The 12,792-nt window shown below is 40.4% G+C and overlaps 2 long non-coding RNA genes across 2 annotated transcripts; both read left to right on the top strand.

Moving 5' to 3' along the window:
- Positions 1 to 114: 114 nt before the first annotated feature.
- On the top strand, positions 115 to 1,196 carry LOC119419975. Its single transcript, XR_005187284.1, has 3 exons — positions 115 to 183; positions 273 to 302; positions 1,134 to 1,196. It is a non-coding gene; the product is annotated as an uncharacterized LOC119419975 (long non-coding RNA).
- Positions 1,197 to 9,048: 7,852 nt separating this feature from the next.
- Positions 9,049 to 9,332, top strand: LOC119419976. The gene is made up of 3 exons (XR_005187285.1): positions 9,049 to 9,079; positions 9,188 to 9,220; positions 9,305 to 9,332. It is a non-coding gene; the product is annotated as an uncharacterized LOC119419976 (long non-coding RNA).
- The last annotated feature ends 3,460 nt before the right edge of the window (positions 9,333 to 12,792 follow it).

The following is a 12,792-nucleotide window of genomic DNA, read 5'->3' as shown; positions in this document are numbered from 1 at the left end:
CTGGAACTGGCTATGGTCCAAGTGGGGCTGGAACTGGCTACGGTCCAGGTGGAGTTGGACCAGGTGGGGTTGGAACTGGCTACGGTCCAGGTGGAGCTGGAACTGGCTACGGTCCAAGTGGGGCTGGAACTGGCTACGGTCCAGATGGAGTTAGACCAGGTGGGGCTGGAACTGGCTATGGAGGTAAATGAGTTTTAAATCTTAAATAACATCTAAATACAAAAATATTTTGCCAACATATAACATTTGAAAAAATTGTAATGTGTTTGCAGACTATGCAGGTGCCAAAGCACGCAAATATGGTAAGGCAATATGTCATCTAATATACATTCTAAAGCTATATAATGATTGCAGCTATACCCAGATATAAGGACCAAGGAGAACAGATACCAAGACTCAGGGTGAATTTACAGTGTTTATTTACAAAGTGGTAAATCATATAATAAGCCAGGAAGGGAGCTGGAACCTTGAAGAGCAAGGAGATGATTAGTGGTCTGTAGACAGGGGTGATAATGTTATTGATGATCTTTCTTACAATGGAGATCAGAGTCAGTAGTGGGGAAAGCTGACCCAAATGGTTCCAGGTGAAGAAGGTGTACGTATGAACAATGGCAGGTGATAGGCAAGTGGTAGGAAGGTGTGGAGGCAGCTGAGGAGGCACAGAGGAGCTCAAGGTCCACAGAGGATAATCCAGAAAACAGGAGGACATCAGAGATTAATCGCTGGAGGCACAGAGAGAATACAAAGTCATTAATATTTAGTTTTAGACATGAGTAATAAGCTAGAACAGAACTACAGGTAATGCTCCAGCACTGGCTGAATGTCCTCTGCAACCTTTTATGCTCCTCGTGCTCATCAAGCCGATGATCCTCAGGTGCTGCTGATTAGAGTTAGGCTGTGGGTGCAGGAGCTGGCAGAGCAGAACTCCCACACTGTACCTTTGTAGGGTTTGAACCAAAAGATGATAACATAATGCTTTAATGGGAAAATTATTATCAAATGTTTATCTAGTTCTGTGCTGTTGAGATGAATATCCAGAGAATTCATTTATTTTATATATATATATATATATAAGCAACGTAGTTCTTTTTTTCCTAAAAAAAAATTTATACTCTTTGCATGAGTCTTTGTAGGTTTGGGAGGGCTTGGCACTGGAACCAGTATTGGTTCTGGACTTGGAATAGGTGGAGGAATTCCTGGAGGAGGTGTTGGACTGACAACTGGTGGTGGACCAGGTGGCTTTGGACCTGGCGGTGCAGGAGGTAAAAGCAGAAAAATAATTGTTTCATTGTTTTTAAGGAACTATGAACACAGGTGCAGAACTTCAAGTACTTTGGGGTCAGCTGTCCAGGAAAGGGGTGTGTGGTAAAAAGGTGAAGAAGAGAGTCCAGGCAGGACGGAGTGGATGGAGAAAAGTTTCAGGAGTGATTTGGGACAAAAGAGTCAGCTGTTTTGTGGTGTGGAGACAGAGACATGGACAAAAAGACAGGAGAAAGAACTGGAAGTGGCAGAAATGAAGATGTAGAGCAGGGCTATTCAACTGGCGACCTGTGGGTCACTTTCAGCCTGTGAGTGACCAAGTACAGCCTGCCAATGAGTTCATTAATAAAAAGAAGTTGAAAAAACTATCAATAAACATCTGTGAGAGGGACCTTTAAACAATTTGAAATGGCAATTATTTCAGCCAGAGAGGCAGTCCTGTTATGTTCCCATCTAACTTATCAAATGTTTCACAAGCTTTCAAAAGAACAGAACTCTCTCCCCCCTTAAAAGCAAAGCCAAACCAGGTTAGACCTCAGAACATTATTCTTTAGCAAGAATACTCACCGTTTAACTTGCTTCCCCCTTTATACATACCAGGAGCAACCTCAGACTCATGGTGTCAGTTGACAGCCAATAGTAGAGGTTTCAACATAAATGCCAAAATAAACCTGAACAGGACATTAACAAGAACAACCCATTTCCACACTCAGAAACATCGTAAACACTCAGAAACATTGCACATGTACTTTCCACAAGGCTACCCAGCATGCTTTGCAGCTCACAGTCTCTCTGGGACTCTCAGAGAGAACCTTGCAAGTTTGGGGGAAAATAAAGTTAAACAGAGACACACATCTTTGTTTTAATCTGGGGCCTACAAACATCTCTATTTTGGTGTTAATAATGTTTAATTATAAGAATTAAATTAGAAACATGAGTCTAAAGGCTGTGAGCTCTCACAGGGGCCCATTCTTTCTCTGTCTCCCGCTTTGTGGGGCGTTATGATAAACTGATTATATCTGTGTGGGTCGCCAGAGAACATCATAAACGATCAATATTTTTATTTTTGAAAAGCGTAAAGATTTGGCAAATCAGAGATGGCAGAATACCATTTGTTACATAGGAGGCATAGTGTCATAGTTTTTAATATTGTTTCACATTAGAATATCACTACTTTTATTGCAAAGAAATAAATCTTGAAATGTAATTTCTTTGAATTGAATCTTTTGGGTTCTGCTTATTGCATTTATGATTCAATGCAGCAAAATAAACAAATTAAAAAAGTAATAGATCAATGTAATACTTGGTTTATTTACATAATGACTTTAACTGCTGGACCCTGAGCTACTGTCTTTCAGTAACTGTGGCACCCTGAGCAGTTTAGTTGAATAGCCCTGATGTTGAGGTTCTCCTTGGGAGTGACCAGTATGGATGAGATTAGGAATGAGATCATCACAGGTACAGCACAGGTTGAACAACTGAAATGGTTTGGACACGTCCAGGGGAGGGACAGTGGGCATACTGGCAGAAGGATGTTAGAAATACAGCTGCCAGGAAAAAGACAAAGACAAACCCTAAAGAGTAGATATATGGATGCATTTATAGAATAAGTATACCAGTATTTATGGAGGTAGACAGAGTGAGGACAGAGGACGCAGAATGAGACGGAGGAGGATGACTTCCTGTGGTGACCCTTGAAAAGGGAGCAGCCGAAAGACGAAGTAGTGAAGAAACTATGCCAAACAAAGAAAAACAGTATAAAACACTGAAGTATCAAAGTTTGAAAGCAGTGTCAAACATAAAGAATATGTAAAAACAGACACTAACAAAGTCCACATAATCTTCTTGTCTCTTTCCCAGGATGAAAATCACTGTGAAAAAAGTCACTGTAATGCCACTTGGTTGTTGATATGTGCTGCTGACTATCCATGCTGCTGATCTCATGCTGCTGATTTATTTCATGTTGCTGTGTTCATTCGTCCTCATCTGCTCACACAGACTCATGTTCGTGCTGCTGTTGGTTGGCACATTGTTTTGTACTACTGGTGCTTAGTGTATTCTTAGTTTAGTATATTCTTAGTTTAGTGTATTTCTTAGTGCATGTCTTGAATCTTTTTACAGTTTTTATTTACAATTTGTGTTTTTGTTGGATGTAACTGGGACCCTATACACATAGTTTCGATACACCTCATGTACCACGTGTGATGTGAATAACAATATAGAAACCTTAAATCCTTGAATATCCTGGCAGGGTCTCATCTCTCATATATGGGACTTATTTATGAATGAATCATATAATTCAATGACTACATTGAAAACTTCTCAGATCTGACCCACAAAAGAAGACATGTGACCTCAGATGCTGCCAGTTTAAGAATCTTTGAAACTTTTCTATCTCTATTGAACAAAGAAATATGGCGACACAACCAGCTTTCTACAATATTACCTTTAAGTGAATTTATGAGTAATGTGTCTATTTTTCAATATTTACAGAAACGTATTTGATGTTTGCAAATTATTTGTGGACACAGTGCTTCATGACCCACTGTGGTGCTCCAACATAAACTGCGGAAATCACTGTAATAGCGGGTATTAACTCTAGAATCAATCAAAACATTATGCAAGTTTATTTAATCTTACACGGTTCTGGTTTTGTTTGAACAACATTTTGCATAATTTTCTCTGTCAGAGATAAAGTACTTACCAATCTTTCCTTCCTGTGACTTTTGGTGATGTTGGAGGCCCAGGATCCGGTCTTGGTGGGAGATTTGGAGGCACAACAGCTGGCAGCTATGGCCCAGGGACTGGAGGAGTCCTGGGGACAGGCCAAGGATATGGACCTGGACCTGGAGCTGGTTTCAGACCAGGTGGAGGCTTTGGAATTGGACCAGGGACTGGATATGGAACAGGTTAAAAGTGCACTTTTAATTTTCAGAAACAGTTTTCAGCTAAACTAAATCATTACATGCAAAAACCCTGAGCTTTATTTTCTTCTCTCTGTTGTTAGCAGGTTATGGAGCTGGATCGAAACCTGCTAAATATGGTATGAAACTTGTGTTTTAATTCAAAATGCAAATGTTAGTTAAAGAATTCAGAAAAATCACATTTTTAAATGCTAATTACTTGTGAAGGTCAAGGTGGGGTCCTTGGAGGTGGAGCAGGACGAGGGGGTGAGTTCCTCATTTAATAAAATAAGAGTGAGTGAGCTTAAAACAACAGAGATCTGGATTTTTCAAACATTATTCCTTTCTTCCAGAAGTACACAGTACAAATATTATTTGGGGCAGTTTGAAAGTACAATTCTAACTGTACTTTGTTTTGTGTATTTAGTTGGCTATGGACCGGGAGGCTTTGGAACTGGGATAGGTCCAGGTTAGTTTTCACAAGTCGAGTAGTGTCCGTTACATTCAGTTTTATTTTTCAAAAGGATAAACTAATGATTTTACAACAGTAGAACTGTTTTATGAAACCCAAAATGTAACCTGAAAAGAATACTGTTTAAATTTATAATTTAGCTTTAGCCCACAAATTAAAGTGTTTATTTGTTTTTCTTTTCTTTACGTTATTCTATTTTTATTTCATGCCAAAATAAAAAATAAAAATAAAGACTCAACACAGGAGAACTGGGCACATCTTAATAAGACACGAGTTCCCTTGAAAGGTTGATTTGCGGATACTTTTCGAGGTCTCGTACTGAAAGTAAGTTTTTATTTTCGACAGCTTCTGTGTCGTGGAGATCCAGTCAGGCGTTAACAATCTAAATAAATCTAACTTTGGCTGAATTTTAAGCCTGGGACCAAACAAATAAACATTTAAATCTCTGGTTTTCATGTCATTATAGTAATATTAACTGTAATAAAATTTTTTATTCTTTGAAAAGCAGAATACAAGTTTTGCTTCACACCTAAATTTATTTTCTCAAATATCTAGAAGTCTTTGTTTTATGACCGTAGTGTCAAACTCTTCTTTTATCTGTTGTGATGCTCAGGTTTTGGTACAGCTGGATCCAAAGCTGCTAAATATGGTGAGATATGGTACCATTCTTTTACAGATGGAGTCTGTAAAATACATTTTATGTACATTTAAATTAAACAGGAGAATAGAAACGCTTATAAATGCCAAGCGTCAGTGTTAAATTCAGAATACCTTTTTTATACATTTCAGGGCAACCTGGAGGAGTTGTACCTGGAACAGGGGCAGGAACCAGTTCTGGTGTTCCACTGAATGGTACCGGCACAGTCAGCAGGAACGGAACAGCTCGACCTGCTGGTAAATATTCACTTTGAAAAAATTTTTTTTTTAAATGCATACAATGTCCACAGCTTTTATGTCTTTTATGTTTGATAACCTGTGTTCTAGGTCCAAGAGAAGGAGTTCCAGGCGGCACGCCGACACCATCACCAGAGGGTATCTGTGATTTTACCTATAAGGACATATATCAAACAAAACTTTTACCTGAAGGTCCTCAAATGCATCAGTTTTAAGCTAACTCCACATATTAATATAGCTTGTTTCTATTTATCATTTAGTTTTGTTCTCTTTGTCTCTGCCCAGGCGACGGTGTAAACGGCAGTGTCAATGAAGGCTCTGGAATTCCTGGAGAGGGTGTGTAAATATTTCTGGGCTCTTGAGAACATCAGATTGATTTTTAACCATTGCTTTATGGGCACGGGATCATAAATATTGCAACAATGTAGGTCAGGGAATGAAAAAGTGTCAATCATTATTAGCTGTCATTTCATTTTTAGTAGAAGTATTACATCAAAATAAAAAGGGAGTGGTGGCGCAGAGGTTAGAGAAGGTGGGCCTGTGACTGGAAGATTGCTGGTTCAACTCCTCGTACTGACATCAAAATGTGGGTGGGATTGATGAAGCACTCACACCGGCCTCCACCCTCATTTGTCCCACTCTGGACCCTTGAGCAAGGCCCTTAACCCCCACCATCTGCTCCCCTGGGTGCCCTAAATAGCAGCTCTCTGCTCCACACTGAGGGCTGTGGTAGCTCAGTGGTCTGTGGTTGCGGCAGGAAGGACATCCAGCGTAAAAATAATTGCCAAATCTTCGTGCAACAGTTTGCTGTGGTGACCCCTGAAGAAGGGAGCAGCCAAAAGAAAAAAAACCATCAAAATAAAACAATACAAAGGATTCCTTCTTGTCCATAAGTCATTGAACTGTTTCGCTAACAGATCATCTTATATGAACCACCCAGACCTCTCAAATCAGCAAACTGGATCATTAGCTGTTCCACAAATCAGAACCAAACGTGGCGAAGCTGCTTTTAGTTTTTATGCACCTCACGTGGAACAAACCGCGTTAAGAGCTCAGACTTGAGTCTGATCATATTTATCTCTAAATTAAAACCTTTTTATTTTCAATTACATTTAACTAATTGATTTGTAACGGTTTTGTGCAGCTTTTAATAATTGTCTTTAAATTTTTAAATGTTGTATCTTGGTGTATGTGTGTGATAAGTAGTTTGCCTTGTCCGTGTTAACCTGTTTTCATTCTGTAAGGCGCCCTGAGTTGCCTCCTGTTATGAAATGTATACAAGTAAATTTGCCTCGTCTTGCCTGGTAAAATATATAAAAGATCAAAGTTACAAAGGCTCCAAATGTCAAAACGTGTAAAAAACAATATAATTTTTTTTTTTTACAGTGTTAAAATTACACTACTCCTTTACAAATTAAAAATGTTTTAAAAAATCACTCATTTTTATCAATATTAAAACAGGAGTAAGTGGAACAGCAGTGGGGCGGGACGGCGATGGACTAAATGGAACAGGCATCCCAATCATTGGAGCAAAACCAGGTATTTACACGTTAAATATGCGTATAGCTTACATATGTTTATTTAAAATTCAGTTCAAGGTGTTTAAAAAAACAATAATATGTAATGTTTAATCGCTCAAAATATTAAAGCAAGCATTGCAGCTTTCATTTAGGCTGCGTCATTTTAATTATTTTCATTCTTTATAAAACAGGATTAAATGGGACCACCGTTCCAGGTAAGAAATTTTCTAGGTTTGTGTTTCAACACATTTAAAGTGGACATCAATACAACCAATTTAGGGTTAAATATTAAAAGGTTTTACAAACAGCTAATGTGTTATTTTTATATAAAGATGGTTTATTTACATACAAAGTCACAAATCAAATTATCCACACATCTTAAATTTGATATTCAACTGATTCTTAATGATGTTCTTTCTAAATGCTTTATATAATATCGACAAGGGGCCAATAAATGCATTTGGCCGACAACAGCTAACACTTTTGTCTTCACATCTAACAGCTTCCAATGGATGTATCACTGATTAGTCAATTTGAACCATGAATACTGAGATGTTACCTGAGAAAACCCTAGACAGCTAACCTGAAACATTTATTTATTTCTATTCTTAAAAATGATCGCTCTCTTATACGAGTTTTATTGCCTTCAGTTCAGCCTGTCATTGTTACCATTACTGATTAATCTGCATAACTGTGAAGACTTTTTATTCAAAACAAAAAAAAAAGACAAACAATAAATAAGTAAAAGATAAAGTACAAATCTAATTAGTGTCATAAAGTGTTGTCAAAAATAATTCCAATTAATGGTATTATGTTAGCACTTCCACTTTATACTGTTAAAGCTGTCACTGTCAGCGCTTCTCCGTTCTCCACATAATTATCCTTTACTTTGACTCTAGTTCATTGTCTAATTAAAAAAAAAAAAGCTATTTTCATTTAAAAAAAACAACAACAACTAATGCTTCCAAAGATAAGCTGCACTTAGCACCAACTGTGAGCAGGATTTCCTCTGACAAACATTCTGCTCTTGTTTTAAACAACTAGGCCAGAAGCTGGTAAGTTAAACTAGGCTACTCATTAAATATACCTCAGCTGATGCAGCAGGATTGTTACTGTAGTCTTTGAATTCAGGTGGAACAAGAGTTCCCCCTAGAGGTGAGGTTTACTTCAGAACACATGCAGATCACCTTTTAGCTTGAGCAATAAATACCTTAATCAGTTTTAACATCCTCTTAGTAAAGATCTTGTGTGTCAAAGTCAAAATTATCCTTAAATGTATGTCTTTTGGCAGAAACTGATCGCTCAAGTGGGTCGCTGCCAGGACCCAAACCCCTCAAACCTCCAGGTTAATACAATAACACAACATATTTTAACTTTCATGAAGTCAGTCCTCCTAAATGTTAAATTTAAGATGGCATATTCCAAGTCCTTTACCTTACTCCTTCCATGTATGGTCCAAGTAGTTTGGACGACATGTTGATGACAATGGGACTGATCTCGTTTATTTCTGTCTGAAAGGTGTTCCCAGAGGAGACACACCAGGTGAAGGAGATGGAGAAGGAGGTCCTGATGGAGAGAGAGGTGTTACAGAAGCTGTTGGAGGATTAGGCAGCAGAGTAACAGGAGCGGGACGAGGAGACAGTTCTGGCACTGGAACTGAGTCAGTGGGTTTAGCTGCAGCAGTACGAGGAACACCAAAACCCCCCAAAGGTTCTTATTCAGTTTTAGCTGCACAACATAAATCAGAAACCCATACCTACAACTTCCCATCAAACCAGTATGGCTGAATGGCTAAAATCATCGAAGTTGTGAAAAATCCAAAATTCCTATACACAACAGTAAAATATTTTTGTTTTAATAAGGACGTGATGGGACTCCAGCAGGAGGTGGACTTGGTGGAGTCGGTGGGGTGGCAGGAGGAGTAGGAAGTGGAACCAGCTCAGTTGGAAGAGGTCCTGGAGGAACTGGCTTGGTACCTGGGGCTGTTGGCGCTGGCGAAGTTGGAACAGGAGTCCCAAAACCTGGAAAAAGTAAGCAGCAGTCATGTTTGGGCCTTGCGTCCTCCCCAAACCTACATGCCTGGAATACACAGACACAAACCTTTTTCTGTTCTATCTCTTGTGTGTTCACCCTCACAGGTTATGCTGCTGGAGGAGCTGGAGTTTTACCAGGTGGAGATACGCTATCTAACGTTTTCACATTACAACCAGCAAATGGCTCAAACCGCTAGAGTACTTTTCTTTGTTCTAACTCAGGCATACGTTACCCCAATGGAGCTGGAGTAGGACAAGGAGCAGGAAAAGGTTTACTAGACTCTCAACAACTCATCTCTGTATAATACAGTCAACAAGGAAAATAGTTCAATTATGTGTTAACTGATTTTGTGTTTCTTTAAGTATATGGGACTTACGGAGCTGGAGGCTTGGCGGGGTTTGGACCTGGTGGATATGGTGCTCGTCCCGGAGGTTATGGTGCAGGGCCTGGAGGTTATGGGACTGGACCTGGAGGCTATGGAGGGCAGACTGGAAGCAGGGCCTTTGGTGGTTCCGGAGGCGTTGCGACTACTGGAGTGGGAACTGGTCCTGGAGGTGTAGCAGCTGGCCAAGTCGACAGTGGACTGGGAGGACATGGTGGCGGTGTAAGACCTGATGGTAAGCAGACGGTCTGATTTTTTAAATAATATTTGGATTTTAAAAGTGTCAAATAATTTGAAGCTGAACGTTTACTCTTTATCTTAATCAGGTTCTCGATATGGCACAAGTCCAGGAACTGGCAAACCCTCAAAAAGTATGGCAGCATTGAGCAGACACAGATGCATGCACAAATGAAACTTCATGGAGACAAATAAAACAAGACTATATTTTTTGTATTTTTAGGTTATGGAGCAGGATCTGTTGGTACTGGAACAGGGCCTGGCAGTTATGGAACTGGACCAGGTAGTTTTGGTCCAGGTGGCTTTGTGCCTGGCAACCTTGGACAAGGTGGACTCGGGTCTGGCACTGCTGGCACTGGACTGGGTGGTGCCGGCACAGGACCAGGTAGTTTTGGACCAGGTGGTACTGGCACAGGACTATATGGACCTGGTGGAGCAGGAACCATTCCTGGACTTTATACGGGAAGTCAAGGACTAGGAGCACGAAAACCACCAAAAACTGGTATAATATTTGTCTTTTAAAACTAAAGAACATTTAGTAAATAATTACTAAGATGTATGTTCTAACCATTAAATTCTGTGTACAGGTTATGGACCTTCATTGGCGGGTGCTGGCTATGGACAAGGTAAGAATATTTAAAGTTTGAATGCTGTTTATTTATATTTTTATTTTGTAGTTGTCAGTTGCTTAAAAAATCTAGGTGTTTAAAACTCATAACACATATTTGAAAAGACATGCAGAATAAGAACTACAATGGTGAATAGCAAGGGGAAAAAGTTTGTTTTCTTGATACTTGCATTGATTCCGTCTGACTTTTCGTGCAAGTAATTTTCTTTTTCATTATAAAGCAACAACCTGGTTCAGAAAGTGTGATTTTTTTCTACAAGTAGACTGTATTAATTAAAAATAGAGTTACCTGCTGGTTGTTCAACTGACTGGTGACTCACTTCATCATCTGAAGAGAAGTTCCTCATTGTGACCTCATAAGAAATAAGGAGTACCTTCAAGAGGATTAATCCTTACAAAGCCATCGGACCACAACATCCCGAGGAGGGTGCTGAGGGACTGTGCCAAGCATCTCTGCGAGGAGCTGGCCAACATCTTTAACTCCTCCCTCACCCTGGAAACTGTTCCCACCTGCTTGAATGACCACCACCATCATCCCTGTTCCTAAAAGCTCTGCAGGGACTGGTTTGAATGACTACCAGCCAGTAGCCTATACCCTGATAGTTGCTAAATGCTTCAAAAGACTAGGCATGGCCCACATCAAAGCTACTATCGACATCAGTGTGGACTCTCATCAGTATGCATACCGCAAGAATCAATCTACAGAATACGTCATCTCCTCTGTTGTCCACACTGCGCTCACCCACCTGGAGCAGAAGGACTCCTATGTCTTAAGTCCTACGATGCTCTTTGTGGACTTGACATCTGCCTTCAACACCATGATCCCCCAGACCCTGATGGACAAACTACTTACACTAGGACTAAGCCCCTCCGTATGCAACTGGATCATGGACTTTTTAAAAAACAAACTGCAGTCTGTGAGGATCCACAACTTCTCCTTCTCCACCATTACCCTCAGCACTGGCTCCCCTCAGGGCTGTGTGTTGAGCCCCATCCTGTTCACTCTGCTCACATATGACTGTGCACCTACCCATCCAGGCTACCATATTGTACAGTTTGCAGAAGATACAGCGGTGGTGGGATGAATCACAAACAATGATGAGTCCAGCTACAGGCAGGAGATGGAACACCTGGAGAGTTGGTGCAGGAAGAACAACCCCCACATCAATGTGAAGAAGATGAAGGAGATGATTGTGGATTTCAGAAGGAGCACACTCCTCCCTGCACATAGGAGAATCAGCGGTGGAAGTGGTCTCCAGCTACAAGTACTTGGGTGTGCACCTAAATGACAACCTCAGCTGGGGCAACAGCACTTCCAACCTGATCAAGAAAGTTCATCAGAGACTCTACTTCCTCAGGCGGCTGAGGCGAGCTGGTCTGGGAAGCTCAGTCCTCACCTCCTTCTACAGGTGTGCAGTGGAGAGCATCCTGTGCTCCAGCATCAACGTGTGACATGGATGCTGCACAGCTGCAGAAAGAAAAGCTTTGCAGAGAGTGGTGAAGGCTGCACAGAAGACTGTTGGAGTCAGTCTCCTCACCATCTACACCTCCAGATACAGGAAAAGGCCTACCTGTATCATGAAGGACCCCGCTCACCCAGCACACATCTGGGCTGCTGATTATCCATGCTGCTGATTTCTTAACTTAAACTGCTGTATTCATACCCATCTGCTCACTATACAGACTCATGTTCATGCTGCTGTTTAATACGCCGTATTATATTACATCATTGTTTAGTATATATCTTAGATCCTTGTATACAGTTTCTTTTTTATACTTTATACTTTTGCTATTTTGGGGTGTAACTGGGACCTTGAGTACACAATTTCGTCCCACCTCATGTACCACATGTGATGTGAATGACAAAGAACCTTGAACCTTCAAAAGATGGAAAAGGTTGGTTGTGGTACAGAAGTAGTGCGGCGGGTTTAGGACTGGAAAGCCACAGGTTGAACTCCCCTCCATTCCTATACAGTATGTTATGGTGTCCTTAAACAACACACCAATTATCTACCTGCTGCCCGGGCAGCTTACATAACTGTGTTCTGCTCCACCTGGGTGTATCTCACCTGTGATGGGTCAAATGCAGAGAACAAATTCTGTCATTGTACCGGAGCATACAGTACAATTATTAAAATAAATAGCACTTTTACTTTATTTGTAAATACAGGACATCATTTACAACTGAAAAGATTTCATGCTGTTTTATACATAAGATTTAAAAGAATATCTAAAACAGACTATTTTTAAGTTGTAACAGTAATAATTGTTTGATGAGTAAAGCTCTTCAGACTGATATACGAATCCTAACGAGAGAATTTAAAATCTGCTGCTGTTTTCCAGGTGCTGGAGCTGGCAGATATGTACCTGATGGTGCTGGCACAGGGACTGGATTTGGACCAGGCAGTGCTGGTGCAGGGACTGGATTTGGACCTGGCGGTGCTGGCACAGGGACTGGATTT

Source organism: Nematolebias whitei, chromosome 14, assembly GCF_014905685.2.
Source record: "Nematolebias whitei isolate Nwh7 chromosome 14, NemWhi1, whole genome shotgun sequence".
Taxonomy (NCBI): domain Eukaryota; kingdom Metazoa; phylum Chordata; class Actinopteri; order Cyprinodontiformes; family Rivulidae; genus Nematolebias; species Nematolebias whitei.
Note: the sequence above shows the minus strand (reverse complement) of the source record. Positions and strands in the feature narration are given on the sequence as shown.